The sequence below is a fragment of the Pelodiscus sinensis genome, chromosome 11 (genome assembly GCF_049634645.1).
Source record: "Pelodiscus sinensis isolate JC-2024 chromosome 11, ASM4963464v1, whole genome shotgun sequence".
Classification (NCBI taxonomy): domain Eukaryota; kingdom Metazoa; phylum Chordata; order Testudines; family Trionychidae; genus Pelodiscus; species Pelodiscus sinensis.
This window is the reverse complement of record NC_134721.1, coordinates 37,677,517-37,702,031: the sequence shown is the minus strand read 5'-3', so window position 1 is coordinate 37,702,031 and position 24,515 is coordinate 37,677,517. Positions and strand designations below refer to the sequence as shown.

The 24,515-nt window shown below is 46.7% G+C and overlaps 1 protein-coding gene and 1 long non-coding RNA gene across 3 annotated transcripts in view; both read left to right on the top strand.

Annotated features, from left to right (window-relative positions):
• The window catches only part of LOC102448256 (sodium- and chloride-dependent GABA transporter 3), a 278,291-nt gene that overhangs the window by 150,977 nt on the left and 102,799 nt on the right, over window positions 1–24,515 (top strand). The gene's annotated exons all lie outside the window — the stretch shown is intronic.
• Window positions 17,659–23,378, top strand: LOC142830956 (uncharacterized). Its single transcript, XR_012906522.1, has 2 exons — window positions 17,659–21,291; window positions 21,340–23,378. It is a non-coding gene; the product is annotated as an uncharacterized LOC142830956 (long non-coding RNA).

The following is a 24,515-nucleotide window of genomic DNA, read 5'->3' as shown; positions in this document are numbered from 1 at the left end:
ACCAAATGAAATGAATGGGTAGCAGGCTTCAAACTAATAACAGAAAGTTCTTCTTCACACAGCACATAGTCAACCTGTGGAACTCCTTGCTGCAGGAGGCTGTGAAGGCTAGAACTAGAACAGAGTTTAAACAGAAGTTAGATAAATTCATGGAGGTTGGGTCCATGGAGTGGTATTAGCCAGGGGGTAGAAATGGTGTCCCTGGCCTCTGTTTGTGGAAGGCTGGGGATGGATGGCACGAGACAAATGGCTTGGTCATTGTCTTCAGTCCATCCCCTCCAGGGTACCTAGTGTTGGCCGCTGTGGGCAGACAGGCTACTGGGCTAGATGGACCTTTGGTCTGACCCAGTACGGCCATTCTTATGTTCTTATGTTCTAAGCTCAGGGCTCAGGGTCGGGGATCTCACTTGACCACCTTGATTTTCATGAAAACCTTCTCCTGGGTGACCAGGCTGGCAGCTCTCCTGCCCTAGATGGCCACTTTCCTGTGCCTAGTGCGGAGGTCGTGGACGTTGGAGGCTTCCCCCCAAACCTCGATGAGGTCCACCATGTCTGCACTAGACCAGGCAGGCACCCACCTCTTGCGATCCCGGGCAGGCTCCTGGGAGCCGCCAGCCTGGTCCTGGGAAGAGGCGGAGGGCTGGGTGGCAGCAGGTGGATGGGTCGTGCCGTGCCAGGTGCAGGGTCTGCTGGCTGGGTGCTGGCAGGTTTGCACCTGGCACGGGCACCGCAGCCAGACCGTGCCCCTTTAAGGGCTCCGGGGCCAGGAGGAGGGCAGACGAGTTTCCCTGGTGGTGCCCAGAGTGGCCACCAGGGAAAGCTGGGTAAGGCTAGCCTCCCACTAGTTCGAATTAAGTGGCTACACAGCCCTTAATTCGAACTACTTAACTCGAACTAGGCGTTAGTCCTCGTAGAATGAGGTTTGCCTAGTTTGAATTAAGCGCTCCGCTAGTTTGAATTAAGTTCGAACTAGCTGTTTGCCTATGTAGCGCCTATGAAAGTTAATTCGAACTAACAGCTGTTAGTTCGAATTAACTTTGTAGTGTAGACATACCCTCAAAGAAGCACATGCCGGCTGCTTTGAGTGGCATGCAGGGGTTAGAAGGCAGGGAGCCTGTTTGAAGGACCTGCTGTTCTGTTGGCTGGGAGCCTCCTAGGTAAGCGCCTTTGTCATGGCTCCTTCCCCACTCTGGCATGATAAATGCAAAAGTGGGGGCCAGCAAATGTACCCCAAAACCTTATCTACCAGGCTTTGGTATAAAACTTCCCCCAAAATCTTAAAACTCTAGATTTTGGAGGATAAAATCTCCGCTGCCACCACCCAAGTATTGATGTGAAAAATCAGGGGAGAGATCACTTGGGAAATCTCAGCCCTAAAGTACAAACCAGGACATAACCATTAACAAATCCCAGGTTAATAAAAAGAAAAGAGAAAATTTTTATTATCACCACAATATTCCTCCTACAAGCATAATGACTAGATGGAAAAGTGACAAAATAATATACTCATGGAGAAACTCTATGGACCTAGAACTTCGTTACAAAAGAAAGCCAAAACATCAGATCCCATTTCCCAAACTATAAAATAATAAAACAGATTTATCTAAACTTTACCCTACCTACAGAAAGTGAAGAATTGTTTCTTGGAGAGAGAGACATGTTTGTCTCCTTCAGTAGCTGGAGGGAACTTTCAAAAAAGAGGAAAAAGCCAAAAATTCCTTTGTCCCAGTTTGAAATTCCTACCTACATTCCCATTGGCCACTCCACCTGCTAGGTGTAGTTAACCCCTTAGTCTCCAAGCTGCCGGCCATCTCTCATGATCATGACAGCCTCCCAGCCAGAACCGGCACTAGCCCCTCCTTTCCCCAACCCTCTACTCCCCCCACTTCCCCAGGTCACAACCCAAACCCTCTGCACCCCTGCTCTTGCACTCATACCCCCTCTGAGACTCTGCACTCCAATCTCCTCCTGCCCTAGATCAGAACCCAAACCCCTGAATCCCCCACCCCAGGTCACAACCCCCTCCCAGATCCTGCACCCCCCCACACACACCTTCTCCAAATAGAAATCTCTCCTGCACTCATACCCCTTCCTAACCCTGCATCCCAATCCCCTGCCCTAGGTCACAACCCCCTTTCACCCAAACTTCCTCCCAGACCCCTCATCTCTTCCTACACTCCATTCCTCTACCATAACCTCCATCTCAGACCCCACACCTCCTGCACTAACATCATGGAAGAGTGTAGGGTTTGACCACTTAACAAATTCTTGGAATGCCCTCCCATCACAGTTTTGTTGCCCACCACTGCCCTATGTCCAAGTAGGCACCCACCAGAGATGTTCTCTGTATGTTAATTTGGTTTACTCAGTTGGTTTGTATCACCTAGCAACCAAGTATGCTTTATCAAGTATATCTTGTTTGTTTTGTTAATAAAATTACCTTTTATTAGCAGTTCTGCAGAAAAGGACATGGAGATTACAGTGGATGAGAAGCTGGATATTGGTCAACAGTGTGCCCTTGTAGCCAAGAAGGTTAATGGCATATTAGGTGGCATTAGAAGGAGCATCGCCAGCTAGAGAAGTGATTATTCCCCTTCATTTGGCTCTGATGAGGCCACATCTCGAGTATCGTTTACAGTTCTGGGCCCCCCCATTATAGAAAGGATGGGAACGCCCAGCAGAAGGCGTCCAAAATGATTAGGGGGCTGGAGCACATGAACTATGAGGAGAGACTGAGGGATTTGGGTCTGCAGAAGAGAACAGTGAGGGGGGATTTGATAGCAGCCTTCAGCTTCCTGAAGGGAGATTCCAAAGAGGACGGAGAAAGTCTGTTCACAGTAGTGAGGGATGGCAGAACAAGGAGCAATGGTCTCAAGTTACAGTGGGGGAGGTCTAGGTTGGATATTAGAAAAAACTATTTCCCTAGGAGGGTGGTGAAGCCCTGGGATGGGTTACCTAGGGAGGTGGTGGAATCTCCATCCCTGGAGGTTTTTAAGTCTCGGCTTGACAAAGCCCTGGCCGGGTTGATTTAGTTGGGATTGGTTCTGCTTTGAGGAGGGGGCTGGACTTGATGACCTTCTGAGGTCTCTTCCAGTTCTATGATTCTGTGATTTGATTCTTGTGTCCCAGAAAGAAACAGGAGGGGTGTGTGTGTGTGTGTGTGTGTGTGTGTGTGTGTGTGTGTTCGTGTGCGCACACACACGCATGCCTAAGATTAAGAGGTCAGCTAACAGAGACTGCAGTTTATTTTCTCTTTGCTTTTCAAGCTCTCTTGCAGAAAAGGAGCGTGGGGGTACCCCTCTTGAAGAAGTCCAAGTGCTTTCTTTCTGGGTTCAGGAAGAAAGAGGTTTTTTTATGTTTTACTTGGTGAATCTGTGACTGGGGAGATTTTGTAAGCAAAGCCTACCCAGCACCTGCACCTGCACAAGAGGCATTACCAGAACCTACAGTGCAACCCAGTGCACCAGCAGAGAGCAGTTCACAGCCAGCAAAGACACCCACCTACTTGCATCATTTTCAGAACAAGCAACCCCAAGTAAACAATCCAGCGGGGAGCATCATGGGAGCAGTTCCAGGTAGAGCAGGAAGCCGATAAAAGTCTTAAGGGAGCTTGCATGGTGGCCCGGAGTGAGCCCCCACCTCTCAGCTCTTTTAACAGCTCCAGGTTTGTGGTAGAAAGAGGACTTTTATACAGAGACTCTTTCTAGTAGGCACAAGGAGGACTGGCATCCTCAGAGACAGTTGGTATTTCTAACTAAGTACAGGGAAAAGCTCTTGAGTTTAGCCCATGATCACCCTAGTGGCCACGTTGGGGTAAACAGTACCAAAGACCAATTGGGAAAGTCATTCCACTAAAAGGGAATGAGCAAGGATATGTCTGGTCTTGTGAGGTGTGCCAGTGGGTGGAAAACCCCAAGACCGGCTCAATACACTTCTCCAGCCACTCCCCATAATAGAGATTACATTCCAGCGTGTGGCTGTGGATATTCTGGGTCCTTTCCCTAAAAAGACACCCAGAGGAAAACAATATATCCTTAATTTCATGGATTTTGCCACCCAATGGCCTGAAGCAGTAGCTCTAGGGAACACCACTGCCAAGAGCTTGTACCAGACACCAACAGATATTTTTGCCAGGATAGGTTGGCCCTCTGAGTTCCTTACAGATTCAGAGACTAACTTCCAGGCAGGGACCATAGAACTTCTTTGGGAATCTCATGGGGCAAACCACTTGGTTGCCTTCCCTTATCAGCACCAGACAAATGGTTGGTGGAGAGATTTAATGGAACTTTGGGAACTATGATATGCAAATTCATAAATGAACACTCCAATGATTGGGACCTGGTGTTTCATCAGTTATTGTTTGCCTACAAAGATGCACCCCATCCCAGTTTGGGATTCTCTCCCTTTGAACTTGTTTATGGCCATGAGATTAAGGTGTCATTGCAATTAGTGAAGCAGCAATGGGAGAGGGCTACCCCTTCTCCAGGAACTAATGTTGTGGATTTTGTAGGCCACTTACAAAACACCATCAAGGACTCATTAGCTCTTGCTCAATAAAACTTATAGAATGCTCAGCAAGAGCAGAAGGCCTGGTATGATAAACATGCCAGCAAGCCTTCCTTCAGTAGGTGAGGTCTTGAAGGCACTCCAGGCCAATAAGATGGAAACATCCTGGGATGTACCATTCACGGTCCAAGAACACATAGGAGCAATGAACTGCCTCATAGCGTTATACCTGAGGTATATCATGTTAATTCTCTAAAGCACTTTTATTCCTGAGAATTTAAGGTTCTTCAGTTCACAGCTTATGAGAGAGATGATCATGAGTGGCATGAAGGAACCTACTACAACGGGAAAGGCAAGGGTGGCGTGAAAGAGGTCAGTTCACCATAGACTTAACCAAGGGATACTGGCAAGTTCCACTAGATGAGTCAGCCTTCATTACATATGTGGGGCTGTATGAATTTAATGTTCTCACTTTCAGGCTACGCAAGGCACCTGCAACCTTCCAAAGACTTGTAGATAATCTGCTAGTCGGATTTGGAGAATGTGCAATAGCCGATCTGGACAATGTTGCTGTGTTCTCTGATTCATGGGCAGAACACCTAGAACACCTCCAAGCTGTCTTCCAATGCACAAGAGAGGCTGGGTTGACTTTTAAGACTAGGAAGTGTCAAATAGGCCTAAACAAGATAACTTACATGGGGCATCAGGTGGATCAAGGCACTATCAACCCTCTACAGGCTAAAGAAGAAGATTTCTAAGACTGGCCTGTCCCTAAGTCAAATAAACAGGTCCAATCCTTACGCTTGGCAGGATATTACAGGCAATTTGTATGGCACTACAGTGAGATCACCATACCATTGTCAGACCTGACTAGGAAAAAGTAACCAAGGGTATGTCTACACTACCCTCCTAGTTCGAACTAGGAGGGTAATGTAGGCATACCGCATTTGCAAATGAAGCCCGGGATTTGAATTTCTCAGGCTTCATTTGCATAAGCGGGGAGCCGCCATTTTTAAAACCCCGCTCGTTCGAACCCCGTGCAGCGCGGCTACACGGGGCTCGAACTAGGTAGTTCGTACTAGGATTCCGAGGTGTACCGGTAGTTCGGAGTAGGAATCCTACCTAGCGCTGCACGGGGTTCGAACCAGCGGGGTTTTAAAAATGGCGGTTCCCCGCTTATGCAAATGAAGCCCGGGAAATTCAAATCCCGGGCTTCATTTGCAAGTGCGGTATGCCTACATTACCCCGCTAGTTCGAACTAGCGGGGTAGTGTAGACATACCCTAAATGTGGTTAAGTGGACTGAGAAGTGTTAGGAATCTTTTAAGCAGCTTAAGGCTGTCCTTATGTCTGACCCTGTCCGAAGGGCCCCAGACTATGACAAACGTTTCTTCATCACCGCAGACGCGTCAGAGCATGGTGTGGGGGCAATATTGGTGCAAACAGGACCAGATCAACAATTCCATCCTGTTTTGTTCCTCAGTAAAAAACTCGCTGAGAAGGAAAGCCACTGGTCTGTTTCAGAGAAGGAATACTACACCATTGTATACACTCTAGAGAAGTTATGACCATATATTTGGGGATGACACTTTCATCTGCAGACTGACCATTCTGCTCTGTAGTGGCTTCACTGAGACGAAAGGTATGTCTACACAGCAAAGTTATTTCGAAATGACAGCCGTACACACCCAAACCGCTATTTCAAAATTAATTCGAAATAGCGGAGTGCTTGTTTTGAATTTGGTAAACCTCATTCCATGAGGAATAATGCCAAATTCGAAATAGCTATTTCAAAATAAGTGCTGTGTAGACACTTATATTGAAATAGGAGGCCTACAGCCTTCCCAGGGTGTCCTGGTGGCCACTCCAGCCTCAACCAAGAACACTCCTCTCCCTCCCCCCTCCGTAGAGCCCTTAAAGTGCCCTTAAAGTCACTGCCCCTGACCCAGTGGCCCCAAAACATGAGCCAGCAAGCCACTGGTAGCCAGCCCTCCACCGCTTCCCAGGAGCAGTCTGCCAGCTCTCAGGAGCCTGCCAGGGTCAAGAGAAGGCATGGCCGTCTATGACAGGATAGCTGCCAGCCTGGCCACAAAAAGCCACATGTGAATCCAGGAGCAAGTTTGCATGAAAATCAAGTTGGTCTGATAAGACCCCCAATCCTGGGCCCTGAGCTTCCCCTCACCCTTCTTCCCCTTGCTTCCCCCTTCCAGCTCCCTCCTCCCACGTTTTCCTCTCCCCTTTCCCACCCTCTCTTTTCTCCTCCCCCCGCCTCCTTTCCCCAGTCTCACCAGAGTTTCATACCCCCCCTTCCCCAGTTTTGTTAAATAAAGAGAGTTTGTGTTCATGAAAATACATGTATTTTATTTGACATCAGGAAGGGGGGTTAGGGAGGGGTAAGTGGAAGGACGTGAGGGAAGAATGAGGCACAAGTCTCCAGTGGGGCAGACCAGGGAGGCTCTGAGTGCTCCTCAGGGTGGAAGCTTTCCTGCAGGGCCTCCTGGATACTGACAGCCCCCCGATGAACCTCCCAGATGGCAACCTGCAGAAAGTGCAGCCAGGCTTGCAGCAATGTGTCCACGAAAAGCACAAGCCCCCAGTGGGGGCAGACCAGGGAGGCTCTTAGTGCTCCTCCGGGTTGAAGCTCTCCCACACTGTCTCCTGGATATTGACAGCCCTCCGATGAACCTCCCGGATGCAGCCAGGCTTGCAGCAATGGGTCCACGAGAAGCACCAGAGTGCCCAGGGGCAGCTCTAGCTGCATGTTGCAGAGTACTGTGGTGTCCTGAGTGAGGGCTACCAGAACACGCAGCCACACAAACTCCTGACCTGATGCCCTGCTGGACCTGGTTCTGGCCGTCCTTAAATGTGATTCAGTGTCCACTCAGGATATGTCTACACTACAGCACTAATTCGAACTAACTTAGTTCGAATTAGTTAATTTGAACTAAGTTAATTCTAATTAGTGCATCTAGACTTAAAAACTAGTTCGAATTACCATTTTGGTAATTCAAACTAGCATGTCCACACTGAGTGGACCCTGAACCGAGGTTAAGGCTGGCCGGAAGCAGTGCCGGCAGGGCATCAGATTAGGACTTAGAGGGTGGAGCTGCTGTCTCAGGCTAGCCGAGGGCTGTGCTTAAAGGGACCCGACCCCCACCCCGGACAGACAGTTCTCAAGGGTCCCCCACTTGCAAAGCAGTCCTGGCTTGGAGTGCCCTGAGTGCCCGCACTTGGCACATCACAGCACTCGGCCATCAGCCCGGTTGCACTTGCTGCAGGCTGCCATCCGGAGGGGGGGGTCAATCAAGGGGCTTCAGAAGAGCTTCCACCCCAAGGAGCCCGCAGAGCCAGCCCAGTCCTCCCCATCGGGGGCTTGTACCCCATTCCTCCCTCACCTCCTTCCACTTACTCCTCCCTAGCTCCCCTTCTTGATGTACTAAATAAAGGACACGTGTTCAAAAATAGAAACTCTCACCTGGAATGAGGTGTACAGCTAGTTCGGATTAGGAAGCCTAATCCAAACTAGCTAGTCCATGCCGCGTGTAGCCGCGCGGCACGGGGTCCGACCTAGCCGGCATTTAAAAATGGCGCCAGCCGGCTTTATGCAAATGAAGCCCGGGAAATTCAAATCCCGGGCTTCATTTGCAACTCTGTATGACTACATTACCCCCCCTAGTTCGAACTAGGGGGGTAGTGTAGACATACCCATAGAGGTCTATAAAAGCATGAGTGGTGTGGAGAGGGTGCATAAAGAAAAGTTCTTCATTAGTTCCCATAATAGAAGGACTAAAGGACACCAAATGAAATGAATGGGTAGCAGGCTTCAAACTAACAACAGAAAGTTCTTCTTCACAAAGCAAAGAGTCAACCTCTGGAACTCCTTACTGCAGGAAGCTGTGAAGGCTAGAACTATAACAGAGATTAAGGAGAAGTGAGATAAATTCATGGAGGTTGGGTCCATGGAGTGGTATTAGCCAGGGCGTAGAAATGGTGTCCCTGGCCTCTGTTTGTGGAAGGCTGGAGATGGATGGCACGAGACAAATGGCTTGGTCATTGTCTTTGGTCCATCCCCTCCGGGGTACCCAGTGTTGGCTGCTGTTGACAGACAGGCTACTGGGCTAGATGGACCTTTGGTCTGACCCAGTACGGCCATTGTAAGCTCAGGGCTCAGGGTCGGGGGTCTCAGTGGACCACCTTGATTTTCATGCACACCTGCTCCTGGGTGGCCAGGCTGGCAGCTCTCCTGCCCTAGCCGGCCACTTTCCTGTGCCTAGTGCGGAGGTCGTGGACGAGGTCCAAGATGTCTGCACTAGACCAGGCGGGCGCCTGCCTCTTGCGGACCTGGGCAGGCTCCCGGGAGCCGCCAGCCTGGTCCCGGGAAGAGGCGGAGGGCTGGGTGGCAGCGGGTGGCTGGCTCAAGCCTGCCAGGTGCAGGGTCTGCTGGCTGGGTGCTGGCAGGCTTGCACCTGGCACGGGCACCGTAGCCAGCCCATGCCCCTTTAAGGGCTCCGGGGCCGAGAGGGGGGCAATAGAGTTTCCCTGGTGGTGCCCAGAATGGCCACCAGGGAAAGCTGGGGAGGGCTAGCCTCCCACTAGTTCGAATTAAGTGGTTACACAGCCATTAATTCGAACTAGTTAATTCGAACTAGGTGTTAGTCCTCGTGGAATGCGGTTTACCTAGTTCGAATTAAGTGCTCCGCTAGTTCGAATTAAGTTTGAACTAGCGGTTCGCGTGTGTAGCGCCTATCAAAGTTAATTCGAACTAACATCTGTTAGTTCGAATTAACTTTGTAGTGTAGACATACCCTCAGTGTGGACGCACTATTTCGAAATAGCAAAACGCTATTTTGAAATGCATTTTTTGTGTAGACACGTTATTTCGAAATAACTATAAGATATTTTGAAATAACGCTATAGTGTATACATACCCAAAGAGACTAATAGGAAATTCCTTTGGTAGAGTTTGGCTCTCCATGACTTTCACTTTGACACACGACACATCTCAGGAGTTTCTAACGAAGTGGCTGATTCACTTTCCTATGAAGGTTTCCCAGATTAAGCTAGTTAAAACTCCCCCTATATCTAAGTCAAGGATGGCCAACCTAAACCTGAGAAGGAACCAGAATTTACCAATGCACATTGCCAAAGAGCAACAGTTCTCTGTCACCAGACCTGATCATCTCCCCACCACCACTCTCAGCACATCCCACCCACTGGCAGCCCAACAGGTCAGTGTCTCCTTCTCCTTTTCCTCCTGCCCACTGGAATCAGCTCTCTCTCAGTGGGAGACACTGGATGGGGGAAGCATGGAGAGGGTAGGAAGTGGCAGAATCCTAGAGGGAAAGGGAGAAAGGACAGTACCTAGGACAGAGCTGGGGGTTGAACAGGGAGCACCCTCTGGCCCAGTGGGAAGTTGGCACCTGTAGCTCTAGCCCTGTATTTTGGTACCTATGTAAGGAGCCACAGATTAACTTCTGAAGAGCCGCATGTGGCTATGGAGCCACAGGCTGGCCATCCCTGATCTAAGTCATTGTATTCTATGCATGTGGGAAATCAGGGTATGTCTACACTACAAAGTTAGTTCGAACTAACGGATGTTAGTTCGAACTAACTTTAATAGGCGCTACACTAGCGCTCCGCTAGTTCGAATTTGAATCGAACTAGCGGAGCGCTTAGTTCGAACTAGGTAAACCTCATTTTACGAGGATTAAGCCTAGTTCGAACTAGCTAGTTCGAATTAAGGGGTGTGTAGCCCCTTAATTCGAACTAGTGGGAGGCTAGCCCTCCCCAGGTTTCCCTGGTGGCCACTCTGGCCAACACCAGGGAAACTCTATGCCCCCCTCCCGGCCCCGGACCCCTTAAAGGGGCACGGGCTGGCTACGGTGCCCGTGCCAGGTGCAAGCCTGCCAGCACCCAGCCAGCAGACCCTGCACCTGGCACGGCACAGAGCCACCCACCCGATGTCCCCCAGCCCACCCCCTCTTCCCGGGACCAGGCTGGCGGCTCCCGGGAGCTTGCCCTGGACCGCAAGAGGCACCTTGTCCACGATCTCCGCACTAGGCACAGGAAAGTGGCCGTCTAGGGCAGGAGAGCTGCCAGCCTGGCCACCCAGGAGCAGGTGTGCATGAAAATCAAGGGGGTCCACTGAGACCCCCGACCCTGAGCCCTGAGCTTACAATGGCCGTCCTGGGTCAGACCAAAGGTCCATCTAGCCCAGTAGCCTGTCTGCCGACAGCGGCCAACCCTAGGGACCCTGGAGGGGATGGACCGAAGACAGTGACCAAGCCATTTGTCTCGTGCCATCCCTCTCCAGCCTTCCACAAGCTTTGGACAGGGACACCACTCCTACCCCCTTGCTAAGACCACTCCATGGACCCAACCTCCATGACTTGATCTCACTTCCCTTTAAACTCTGTTCTAGTTGTAGCCTTCACAGCCTCCTGCAGCAAGGAGTTCCGCAGGTTAACTATTTGCTTTGTCAAGAACAACAACTTTCTCTTACTAGTTTGAAGCCTGCTACCCATTCCTTTCCTTTGGTGTCCTCTAGTCCTTCTTTATGGGAACTCAGGAAGAACTTTTCTGAATGCACCCTCTCCACCCAACCCCTGCTTTTAGAGACCTCTATCCTGTCCCCCCTCCGTCTCCTCTTTTCTAAGCTGAACAGTCCCAGTCTCTGTAGCCTTTCTTCATCTGGGACCTGTTCCCAACCCCTGATCATGTTAGTTGCCCTCCCTTCTCCCAGCCTTTCTCTTCCCCTCTCCCACCTCCTTTTCCCAGTCTCCCCCCAGTTTTGTTCAATAAAGACAGAGTCAATGTTGGAAGAAACGTTATCTTTATTTTGTACATCAATAAGAAGGGGGGCTAGGGAAGGGTAAGTGGAAGGAAGTGAGGGAGGAATGGGGTACGAGCCCCCGATGGGGAGGACTGGGCTGGCTCTGCGGGCTTCTGGGGGTGGAAGCTCTCCTGCAGCCCCCCAATTACCCCCTCTCCCCAGATGGCAGCCTGCGGCAAGTGCAGCCGGGCTGATGGCTGAGTGGTGTGATGTGCCCAGTGTGGGTACTCCGGGCACTCCAAGCCAGAACTTCTTTGCAAGCGGGGCACCCCTTAGAACTGTGTGCCCGGGGTGGGGGTTGGGACCCTTTAAGCGCAGCCCTCGGCTAGCCTGAGACAGCATCTCCATGCTCTAAGTCCTCCTCTTATGCCCTGCCGGCACTGCTTCCGGCCATCCTTAAGCCCTGTTCAGAGTCCACTCAATGTGGACTTGCTAGTTCGAATTAGCAAAACGCTAATTCGAACTAGTTTTTAGTTCTAGACACGTTAGTTCGAATTAGCTTAGTTTGAATTAACTAATTCGAACTAAGTTAGTTCGAACTAGCGCTGTAGTGTAGACGTACCCTCATTTTTTTGAGGAGTAACGTTAGTTCGAACCAAAGGGTTTGGTTCGAACTAATGCGTTCCGGCACGCACTTCCTGGTTTGAATCAGCTGGCATTCATAGTAACGCACCGGCAAGATCATGCTAATGAAACATGGGATATTTAAATCCCTGCTTCATTGGCTATTTCGAATGCCTGCATTTGCATCCCTAGTTCGAACTAGGGTGCAAGTGTAGACATACCTCTAGCAACCAAGTATGCTTTATTAAGTATATCATTTTTGTTTTGTTAATAAAATCACCTTTTTTTAAGGTGATAATTTGATTCTTGTGTCCTGGAAAGAAACAGGAGGGGTGGGTGTGTGTGTGTGTGTGTGTGTGCGTGCGCGCGCACGCTGGCCTAAGACTAAGAGGTCAGCTACTAGAGACTAGGGTTGCCAGATGGTTGAAACAAAAATACTGAACACGCCCCTCCCCCCACAAAAAAAAGGACACCAGGAAAAAAAATCTGTTGAAGGAAAAAAAAAGGGGGGGGGGGGAGACCAAAGTTGTTGTGCAAAAAAAAAAAAAGTTAAAATAAAACAGCATGTCTCCTTTAAGAGTGAGTGCAGGGATAGGAACAGGGGAATGGTTGAGCACTGAGACCCAGGGGAATGCTTACCCTTGGTTGGCAGCCATTTTGTGCCAGCAGCATTTCAGAACCCGGTAAGCAGGGGGTCGGGGGGCTGGTGGTGTTAGGGGGAAGGAAGGAGGGAGGCCAGGCGCTGAGTGTTTGTAGGGTTGCCAGGTTCCCAGCATTTTCACCTCCTGGCTGGGGAAAAAAAATCAGAAAATACCAAACATCTTAGGTGTCCGGTGTTCTCTGAATTTTTTTACTGGACAGGAGGCGAATATACCGGACTGTCTGGGTGAATACCGGACACCTGGCAACCCTACTAGAGACTGCAGTTTATTTTCTCTTTGTTTTTCAAGCTCTCTTGTGGTAAAGGAGCTTGAGGGTACCCCTCTTGAAGAAGTCCAAGTGCTTTCTTCCTGGGTTCAAGAAGAAAGCGGTTTTGTTTTGTTTCACTTGGTGGTGGCAGCTACTCCCCCCCCCCCCAAAGTCAGTGAATCTGTGACTCTGTGGAGTTTTTGTGAGCAGAGCCAATAGAGGCAAAGTACTTAAGGTCTCTTTCAGGCCCCCATCTTGCACCAACTCACAGGCAGGGTGGGTGATATATAAAAGGAATTCAGCAGCTTGGGTCTTCTCAAGATGCTCTAAGATGACAAATGTTAATCAGCTGAAAGTGCTCGTGCAGAAATCAAAGGAGAGCTAACATGAGACACTGCGCTTTCTGCCTGGTAGCTCTGCTTTGAAGAGCCTGTCATCCAGTTGTTTTTAATGTCATTTGCCATCCAGCTTCCTTAACCTTTGCTAGCCCAAATATTGCATTTGCTGAAAGCAAGAAAAGCAAGCAAAGCCACTGCTGAATGAGAAAAGGCTTTGTCCTTGTTACAGTATTTCTTTACGTTTTCTTCAGGCAGCTAGAAAAAGTCCCATGAAGGTCATTTGCCTGTCATTACAAATCAGTTGAATACTTGAGTGAATGTAGAGCTAAACTAGTCTCATCCTGATCCCTGAGGAATGAAACTGGTGATCTGAACTGAATAAAGCTATAAGGCTTTGGATGATGCAGTGAAAGGAACTGATGTCAGTAAAGACCAGATTCTGCACTGGTGTTTGGGTCCAATGATACATCCCTCTTTCATCAACACTCTCTCTTCTAACAATATTCTTCATTTGTAGAAAGTCTAAAATGTTTCTTTTCAAAGATAAGAATTTTTTTATTTCACACCCCTGTAATGCCATTGTCAGTTCTGCAACAGCCATTCAATGAACCTTGCATTTTCAATTCATTTAACATAAGGTCTTAAATATTTTTGTAAGAATATTTGCATCTTACGTGTCTTAGAAATTCCCCCAAAGACCATAGATCAGTCATGGCTCCCATCTAAAGAGCTCATGCTACAGAAAAAACAAAATCAAACAATGTAGGGTGAGATTCCACCCTGATTTTAAAAATGCATATTTACTGGGGAAATCTGCATCCACTTTGCATATGAAGCAACTTGCCTCCACATGCATTCTAGCTAATTATATGACCATTGGCTATAAAATAATGTGTGTGATGATGAAGCTGTGTGTACAGATCAGTTTACCATTGCTGAGTAGGGTGTGTTCCCTGGGAGATGTTTGGAAATGTAAAATGGCAAGGAAGGTGACAGACTAGTGTATTGACTTGAGGTATGTCCACAATTCTAGCTAGGGGTTGATTCCTAGCTTGTGTAGACATTCTTGTACTAACTCTGTGAGGCAGCAGGCTAAAACACTCGGCTATCTGGGGTAGCCTTTTGTATTGTGTACCCATAGATTTCAGGTGGGCTAGTCCATGCTACCACTCAAGCTATCTGGCTACACTACTGATTTAGGGCACTAGCTGAATGGAGCTAGTATAAGTGTATCTGTGCAAGCTGGGAATCACACCCCTAGCTTCAAGTCTTGACAACTCATGATATCAAGTTCTTAGATATGTTGCATTTTGGTGGATGGATATTCAACTGTCTAGAATTTGCTGCTGTTAGAATATGCTGTGGGTGGAATGGAACTGGAAACCTCTGGAGCTTAGTCTCTGGTGCCATTAGCCTCTACCATATGAGCCAGAAGCAAGCTAAGGCTGTAGAGCAGACCTATTATTCTCTCTGTAAGCAGTCTGGGTACATCTAGACTACAAGCCTCTTTCAAAAGAGGCTTTTTCAAAAGAGATCGTCTAGACAGCCACACGATTTTCAAAAAAGCGATCCGCTTTTTCAAAAGAGAGCACCTAGGCACTCTGGACACTGTCTTTCAAAAAAGCCCTGTTTGTGTTCAAGAAAGAGCTCTTTTGAAGAAAGGCGTTCTTCCTTGTAAAATGAGGCTTACCACTGTTGAAGAAACTTTCGATTTAATTTTGAAAGAATGCAATGGCAGTCTAGACAAAAATGAAGTTTTTTTTAGAAAAAAGGCCACGTTTTTTGAAAAAACCCTGTAGTCTAGACATACCCTCTTAGTGCTACTAGTTAGGACAGTACAAAAAAACTAGAAGATATGTGGGTTACATATGTACCCAATATTTTGTGATACCCCTCCACCTTATTGTGGCTCCCTCCATGGGGATTCCACAAAAACATGCCACAACATACTGCATTACAGCACTAAGTCATCCTAGAAATAAAGTGGTTGTCATACTGGATCAGACCAATGACCCATTTACTCCAGTGTTCTATGTCTGACACAGGTCAGACACAGTTATTTCAAGAAACCCCTGATCTATGAATAACTTAGGTTTGGCTCCATATTCCTTATTGCTGGTAGAGGGGTATTTCCTCTGTCAGAAATAGAAGTGCCTAGCCACATATAGCTGGTTCAGTATTCAAACCTTCTGGTACTGCATGGCTGTGTCTACACTGGGCCACTTATTTCGGAAAATCAGCCGCTTTTCCGGAATAAGCTGCGAGCGGTCTACACTGGCCCTTGAATTTCCGGAAAAGTAATGATGCTCAACTGTACAAAATCAGCCGCTATTCCGGAAAAACTGTTCTGCTCCCGCTCGGGCATAAGTCCTTATTCCGGAACACTGTTCCGGAAAAGGGCCAGTGTAGACAGCCCAGTAGTCTTTTCCGGAAAAAAGCCCCGATCGCAAAAATGGCGATCGTTGCTCTTTTCCGGAAAAGCGCGTCTACATTGGCCACAGACGCTTTTCCGGAAAAGGGCTTTTCCGGAAAAGCAGCCTGCCAATGTAGATGCTCCTTTTCCGGAAAAACTGAAAACGGAATAGTATTCCGTTTTAAGCATTTCCGGAAATTCATGCCAGTGTAGACACAGCCCATTAGTATTGCCTACAGAAGTGCAACGATCATCATGCAGTGCACTGTATGCTATGTTGTTTGGACCGGGCAGCAACTGCAGCCCAACAGAGAGACTTCCACAAGTCCTAGGCTCCACAGCACTTGGGGAATAGATGGATCCCCAAGTCTGTGGGCTTTTCAACTTCCCTGCAGTGGGAGGGAGATTGGGGATAGATAAATGGACTTCCCTGCATCTTTAAAAACGTTTAAATTGTGTATGCTTCAAAATGTGCGTAAAAGTTATTTCAGGAGACTATTAGTTAAATAACAGTTGGCCCATCACTAATTCTAAGAAATTACCCATATGAAGAGAGACTTTTGTAGTGGTGTTGAGTTCTGAAAGAGAAATAGTGCAGTGGTGTAACTGGACAGTTGTAGGGGTTGTTCTTTGTAAAGCTAGCAGCACAAGATAACACAGACTAAGGAGAGACTAAGGATGTGTCTACACAGCACAGTTTTTGAAATAACTGACATTATTTCGAAATAACAATGCGAGCATCTACCTAGCAATTCTGTTATTTTGAAATAATTTTGAAAAAATAGGTGGCTTATTTCAAAATCTACAAACCTCATGCCACGAAGAATAATGCCTATTCCGAAATAGCTCTCTCAGAATAGTGTGGACACTCCACTGCTGCTATTTTGAAATAGCTCCTCCCTAGGGCCATTCAAATTACTCCCAAGTGCTTCCTGCGGCTCTAATTCAAGGTAGAATGTCCACATTAGGAAAGCCTGCTTCAGACTAATTTTGAGGCTTCCCTGTAGGGTGGACATGCTATTTCAAAATAATCTATTTTGGAAAAAAAATTCTGAAATAGCTTATTTCAAAATAAGCAAGCAGTGTTGATATACTCTAAGGGTATGTCTACACTACCCTCCTAATTCGAACTAGGAGGGTAATATAGGCATACCGCACTTGCAAATGAAGCCCGGGATTTGAATTTCCCGGGCTTCATTTGCATAAGCCGGGTGCCACCATTTTTAAATCCCGGCTAGTCCGAACTACCGTTACTCCTCGTAGTCCGAACTACCTAGTCTGTGCCGCGTGTAGCCGCGCGGCATGGGGTTCGAACGAGCCGGGTTTTAAAAATGGCGGCGCCCGGCTAATGCAAATGAAGCCCGGGAAATTCAAATCCCGGGCTTCATTTGCAAGTGCGGTATGCCTACATTACCCTCCTCGTTCGAATTAGGAGGGTAGTGTAGACATACCCTAAGAAACTGACAATTGCATGATCTGTTGCAAAATACTTTAACTGTTCTGTTATCTTTAGGACAGGGTAGCTTTTTTATTTGAAGTGAATTTTGTAATGTGGTATTACAACACTATGGGTTCGGTTCTGGCTGCTACAGTTTCAAGCGTAACAGAAACAATGAGAAGTCCTGTGGCACCTTCAGTGGTCCCCAACCTTTTGGGGCTGCCGGGCCAGGTGGGGGCGGGGCCGCGCATGCGCCGTGCTCCCTGGGGCGGAACCGCGCATGCTCCGCGCACCTGGGGCCCGGGGCGCAAGAATGGCTCGGACCGGCCCTGGTCACTTGGCAGGTGTACATAAATGCCCCAGCGGGCACCATGGTGCCCACAGGCACCACATTGGGGACCACTGTTATAGACTAATGGATTTATTGGAGCATAAGCTTTTGTGGGCAAAGATCCACTTCATCACATACATTCATGTGCCCATGAAAGTTTATGCTCCAATAAATCTGTTAGTCTATAAGGTGCCGCAGGACTTCTCACTGTTTATGCAGATTCAGATTAACATGGCTAAACTGAAACTTAACTGAGTGCAGGTCATCTCTGCTACATGCTTTAGTTTTTCAGACTCTAGGAACACATAAAGACCAAGGGTAGTAACCACACAGACATTTACAAGCATAAGGTCTAGTATGTTTTACAAGTTTTATTAAATTTACAATTAAAGTTACGATTACCCAAACATAGAGAAATTCTATCAAGACCTATGCACAAACTACAAATACAATTCCTTATACTCACATCCTTAAAACAGTGTTAGGGTCAGATGGGCCTTCTGTAGTGATAATCAGTGTTCCTGTTGGAGTTTCTCATAGAAAGCTCAATTCTCCCTCTCTGGGCAGACTTTTCTTATAATAGACAGGACTATGCAGCACTTTAAAGTCTAACAAGATGGTTTATTAGGTGATGATTCTTACCAACAACGACAGGACATACCACACTAATACGAACCCTGGAAGTTTCCCTTGCAACAAACCCCGTTGCCAGCTTTGTCCACATATTTACTCTGTTGACACCATCATTGGACCTAACCATTTCAGCTATAAGATCAAGAACACATATTCCTGCTCATCCAGAAATATAATTTATGCCATCATGTGCCAACAGTGTCCGTCTGCTATGTATATTGGACAAACTTCTCAGACATTTCGCCAAAGAATCAATGCACACAAAACAGACATCAGACAGTTTCACAAAGAAAAAACAGTTTCTTGCCATTTCAACCAGACTGGGCATTGTCTTAACGACCTGATTACCTGCATCCTGCTTCAAAGAGATTTTAACACAAGACTTCAGAGAAGCCTCTGAACTGTCATTCATGCTTAAATTTGACACTTTACGAATGGGCCTTAACAAAGATGCTAATTATCTTACCCATTACAAAGAAAGCTTCCCCAATTATCACCTCTAATATCATTATCTCATAGACATTAACCTCCCCCCTTCCCCCTTCCCCCAGCCTCCCTCTGTTCTAAAATCTGATTTGTCTATTTTATGTGTTCACTTTTTTTGATTGTATCCCTTTGGTATATATGGTTATGCCAATTTTCTTCCACAATTTGATCTGAGGAAGTGGATCTGGCCCATGAAAGCTCATCACCTAGTAAACCATCTTGTTAGTTTTTAAAGTGCTGCATAGTCCTGTCTTTTGTTTCAGCAAGACCAGACTAACACGGCTACATCTCAATTACTTTTCTTATAATGTCATTTTGTCTATATCTACATTCTGTGCATGGCAACTTTCTTCTTCCTTATTGGTCTGATGTCCCCTAGAAACTTAAGGAGTCCCAATTTCTATAGATTGTGTAGGCTCTCTTTATTCTCATCCACATTAGTGCATAACCAGCAACGGGCACAGCTGATCAGCGCTCTCCGGCTGTTCCCGAGGAGCATGAGCGCTACCGCCGGGTCAGTACGGGGCGGATCGGCTTTGGCCAGCTGGACAAGTTGCACCCTCACAGGTGCTTATTGCATAATACAACAATCCATACTTTAAAACTAAAAGGCTACGTCTAGTCTGGCATGATTTTCCACAAATGCTTTTAACGGAAAAGTTTTTCCGTTAAAAGCATTTGCAGAAAAGAGCGTCTAGATTGGCACAGACACTTTTCTGCAAAAGTACTTTTTGCAGAAAAGCATCCGTGCCAATCTAGACGCGGTTTTGCGCAAGAAAGCCCTGATCGCCATTTTCACAATCGGGGCTTTTTTGTGCAAATCAATACCATGTTGTCTACATTGGCCCTCTTGCGCAAAAGCATTTGCACAAAAGGGCTTTTTCCCGAACGGGAGCAACATAGTATTTCCGCAAGAATGTTGACAATCTTACGTGAGATCGTCAGTGTTCTTGCGGAAATTCAAGCAGCCAGTGTAGACAGCTGGCAAGTTTTTCCGCAAAAGCAGCTGCTTTTGCAGAAAAACTTGCCAGTCTAGATGCAGCCAAAGAGCGTATCATGCGATTAAATTAAAATGCAAAGCCACTTTTTTTTTGAAACATTAGCATGTGCCTGGGCATACCCCCTGTGCACGCCTGTGCAGGTCCCTTTGAATCGCCCGGTCCTTGAGCAACTACTTCCTTTGCCCTGCCTGTCGGTGGGCCTGTCCTCTATCACACTTCTCAGTCTTTTCCTTCTGTAATCCTACGGTATAACTCTATTTACCGTACAATGATTATATATAATATATTAGTAAATCATAACCATGAAATAAACAAACAAACTAAAATCATGGGCTACAACTGGAGGATGTCCTAAAGCTTCAGATCCTTGGAGGATCTTTTAATGGGGGGATGCCAGTTCTGCAGACTTTGAATCTTGTACTCAGGGTTTGATTGATCTGTCGAAGCAAACGCCTCACTCAGTTTACGCGGCTAAACAGACAGTTTTATTGGCCAATAAAAGCAAAGTGAGCCAAACGTGGTCCCAGCAAAGCCGGGTCCAGTAAGGCTGCTTAATACAATCAATCCTAGTATTTTATACCCTTAACCAAACAAGTCTGACGTCAGGGCAAGAAATCAAAGAGAACTTCAAAGAGGAATTATTATCAGCATAGAAAGAAACAGGTTAAAAGGGAGTTCGAGCTTCAGCTCAAAATAGTTCATTAACACATTCCAACAGCGCATCCCTCTGGTCTCTCCCCACCTCGGTGAAGGCCAGTTCACTCCCTCGTGCAGACACAAGAAACTGAAATGGCTTTTTGTTATACAGAATGGCTTCTAGCTAAATATGAAATAGCTTCTACAATCTCCCCCCTTTTAGCCTTTTAAAGGCTAACCATTAAACCGTTTTACATCTCCATTTTCATCAAAGCCTTTATATACATTTCTTGTTCCTCTCTCTGCCCATCATATTTTAACATCATTACTTCCACATTCCCTTTAGTGAGGGTCTGTCCCTTGTTTTCTAGAATACAAGAAATACAGCATTTGATTAGCAAGAAACAAAAATAAGCACAAAAGAATATAGCCAATACTAAAACTACACCTTGCAAAATCCAAGTTCCCACATGTCCAAACCAGCCTCCCAACTAAGCCCAGAGGGTCCAGTCTTCCCCTTGCTTTAGGCGTTCCACAGTTCTTTCAACCTCTGAGGCATCTTCCTCTACTTCTTTGCTGGTGTCAGAAATATACCCACAGCATTCTCTTCTTACTAAGGCACAAACCCCACCCTTACTAGCTAGGACATAGTCTAGGGCCATTCGGTTTTGGCTTTTTCTTACCTTGGCTCCTGAACCATTACATGTCCAGCAGTACTTTCCAATTGGGGTCAAGGCTAGGCGGATATACCCTGGGTTAGTAAACCTTTTATCCTACCAAGTATCATTTGGCTTTGTTCACTAAACAGTGTGCCATTTGAGTGTTGTTTAGTGGGACTGGAATCATTGGGATACCTCTTTCTGAATGTACAGGACTGTGAGCACATATCCAGCAACCTGTGGAATTAAATTCTTGGGAAACTTGGTTCATTAAAAGCATAAATACATTTGAACCATATAGGTGTTAACGGCTAGGTATTAAAAACAAGATTAAGCATAAGCTTAACATGAATTGTTTGTCCAGCCTCATGCTGGCTGTTCTTCAGGACTTCGTAGATTTCTTCACCTATCGCTGGCAGGTCTTTCTGGACCGCAGCTGGTACCTTGGCCTCGGTCTTTCAGGATCGTCGGCTTCAGGGCTTGGATTGCCGGTACCAAGCCTGCGCTGATCCTCGTCTACTTCTGGACCTGGATTTCTGGTACCAGGTCTGCGGTGATCCCCATCTGCTTCTGGACCTGGGTCTCCGGTACTAGGTCTGTGGTGCTCCTTGTTGGGGCCAACTTCTGTAGGGGCCAGGACAGGTTTGCAGTGGGATGCGTGAATCCAGGTGGGCAATCCTTCACACTTTACAGCAGTATGGGTGGTCAGAAGGACTTGGTAGGGACCCTTCCACCTGGGTTCCAGGGCAGTCTTCCGTTGGTGAACTTTCACGCAAACCCAGTCTCCTGGTTGTAGTTTATGGCACGACTCAGTCGGGGCCTCTTGGAAGGCGTCCTTAACCTGTGAATGATAGGACTGTACACACCTCATAAGTTCCTGACAATACTTGACTATGCTTCCTTTAATGAGTATGGCATCAGCCAGGTTAATGTCTGGGCTGCTTAACAGTCTCATAGGTCGGCCACATGCAATTTCATGTGGACTGAGTCCAGTTTTCCAATTAGGAGTGGCTCTCATGCTCATTAGGGCAATCGGAAGTGCTACTATCTATGTTAAGCCAGAGTTCTCACATATTTTAGCAAGTTTGTTCTTTAAAATCCTGTTTCATCTTTCTACTGCTTCTGCGCTCTCCAGGTGTCGTGCACAGTGCAGTGCTTGTCTGGTAGAGTAGTACTTTTCCAGTTTTTTTTAAAACAATTTTGCCCAGTAAAGTGGGTACCTTTATCACTGGAGATCACAAGGTGTATTCCCCATGATGGGATGTAATGATTTAGAAGTTTCTTAGCTACTGTGATGTCATCATGTTTCCTGCAGGGATAAGCTTCTACCCATCCCAAAAACAAGCAAACAATAACCAGCACATTATTTAAAAGATTGACATTTAAGCAATTGAATAAAGTCCATTTGTAAATTCAGAAATGGTCCCAAAGGCGGAGGTCTGGTTGCCGGAACTGTCTTTACAGGTTTACCCACGTTGTGGGCTTGGCAGACAGGGCAAGCCAGACAGTAATCTTTGGCTGCTTGGGAGAATTTGGGAGCAAACCAATTTTGTTTTAAGGATTGCTACCATCCCCCCTTTTGCCAACGTGCGACAATCCAGGGAGCACGGGGGCAAGGTGAGGTAGCAAGACCACTGGGGCAACAATGTGGCCATCAGAGCTGCACCACAAGTGGTCTGGGCGCAAGGTGCACCCTGCCAGTCTCCACTCCTGCTTTTCTGATTCTGGGGCTTGGTTTCGCAGGAGGGCCAGTTCTGAAAGAGATGGCAAAGGAGCTGGCAATGGTAGGAGAGAAGGGAAAAACAGCAGGTAGAGGAGCAGATTCCGCTACATTCCAGACAGTACAAACTGCATAGCCTGCTACTAAAACTCTACTAGAATTATAAAGGCAAGAACCATTTATATAAAGCACAATGTTAAGATTATTCAAGGGACTTAAATTATTCTTTCATTAACACAACAATATTGTACACACAACGTTTGAAATACATATATCACAATTAAGACACACACAAGACAAATCTGGTCAGAACACAGAACACAAACTTATTATGTCATGACACAGAACTATGATTTTTTTTTTCAGTTAATTTTCAGCTGATATTAGCGCTATTTGATGATCTAAAAGACAAAGAAAACACTTGTACCTCCATTGGGGTGGCCCATTATAACTTAAAATACTGCCTAATATCTGTTAGGAGAACCGGTTACAGCTAGTGCCTTACCACTTCTATGGGCGAGTGAGCTGCAAATTTCTGAGAACAAGAGCGCTTCATCGGTACTCGTGACCTTCCACTCCCTTGAATTACCTCAGAGATGCTAGCCCTCTCCAACAGTGGCATGCCTCAGTTTTCCTCTTGTACTGCAGACCAGGCTTTTTCTTTACTGCTACAGAAACTCTTAGAACAAGGTGCTTGCTAGTTACTATTCCAGCAAGCAAAAAGGTTTTTCTTTCCTGAAAAGAATCACATGCAATGTTACAGACTTACTTATGGGGGACAGTGCTCCCCCCCTTCCAGAACAGACAGGCAGTTTGCAGACACACACAACCTTGGATCTGAAAGCAAGCCAAAGGTGCTATCAGCTCAGCCTTGAACAGAAACACTGTGAAGTTTCTGGGCTTGGATTTTTTTTTAAACAATAATTAGGTTCCTTGGAAGACACATTTAACCCTTAGGGTGCAGGTTTTACAAATTTACAATGTATAGATTCTATTTTTTTATGCGGTTAACCAATTAAGTTTCAGTAGAATTCCTTATTTTCTCTTTAATAGATTTAACAAAGTGTCTGTAACCAAATGTTTAACTTGACTGTTTCATTGCTAAGATGATAAAAAGAGACGACAAGAAACAAGGAGTCATTTCTTAAAGCAGGTTTCCCTTCATATATAACAACAATCGCTTAATTCCGTCCACTCTCCTATGCAGTCACTTCTCACCTTCACATACTCTTTAATCACTTGCTTCGTCCTTCTAAAGAAAAACATTCCTCATTCCTAGTAACTTTCTAATGTCTGTATTTCTACTTCCTTTATTCCTTCTTATGGTTTGTCTTTGCTGAGCTTTACTTTCATCTCTCAGGGCTTTAATTTTTCCTCTTTTCCAATCTGTTAAATGCTTACAGGTCCTTGGACCATTATGCACGTACATGTAGTACACAGGGGTGCTTTTCGGCAGTGTGGAGGGATGTTTAGACTAACTCTCACCTAAACTAACTTTACACACTCCAAAGAAAGAGTCTGCCGGGTCTAGAGTGTCAGACCTTAGCAGCTTATGAAATAAGGGGAGTCGTCACTCCCTCACATATTCATTGAGTCTTGAGGTTCAGCTGACCCTCCCCCCTGCGTTCAGAGCTCCCTCGTGGGAGAGCCCTGGTGCAGCTGGGATCAGCTCAAGTCTCAGACCTATACAGCGGCATTCATTCTTCACTCATTACATTCATACTCATTTTCCACACACAATTTTTTTTCTCCTTTTTCACATTTTTCCTACAGTTTCCACATTTAGATGCATCTTTATTTATTGTCCAGTTCCCATGGGTTTCTATTAAGTGACGCTGCCCTAAGACACCCGGCACTTAATATCAGACTTCATTAGGATCCTATACCAGAAGGCACTTAACATAAAGGCACTGGAATTCCTGTAGACTGACCTACCCCCATTTCCTGCGCGCGCTTAATTCTGTAAGGCACCGAACCAAAGTCCGCCTGCTTACACCATATTCTGCAAGTCACCGAATCAGGATCCGCCTGCTCGCTCTGCGAGTCACCG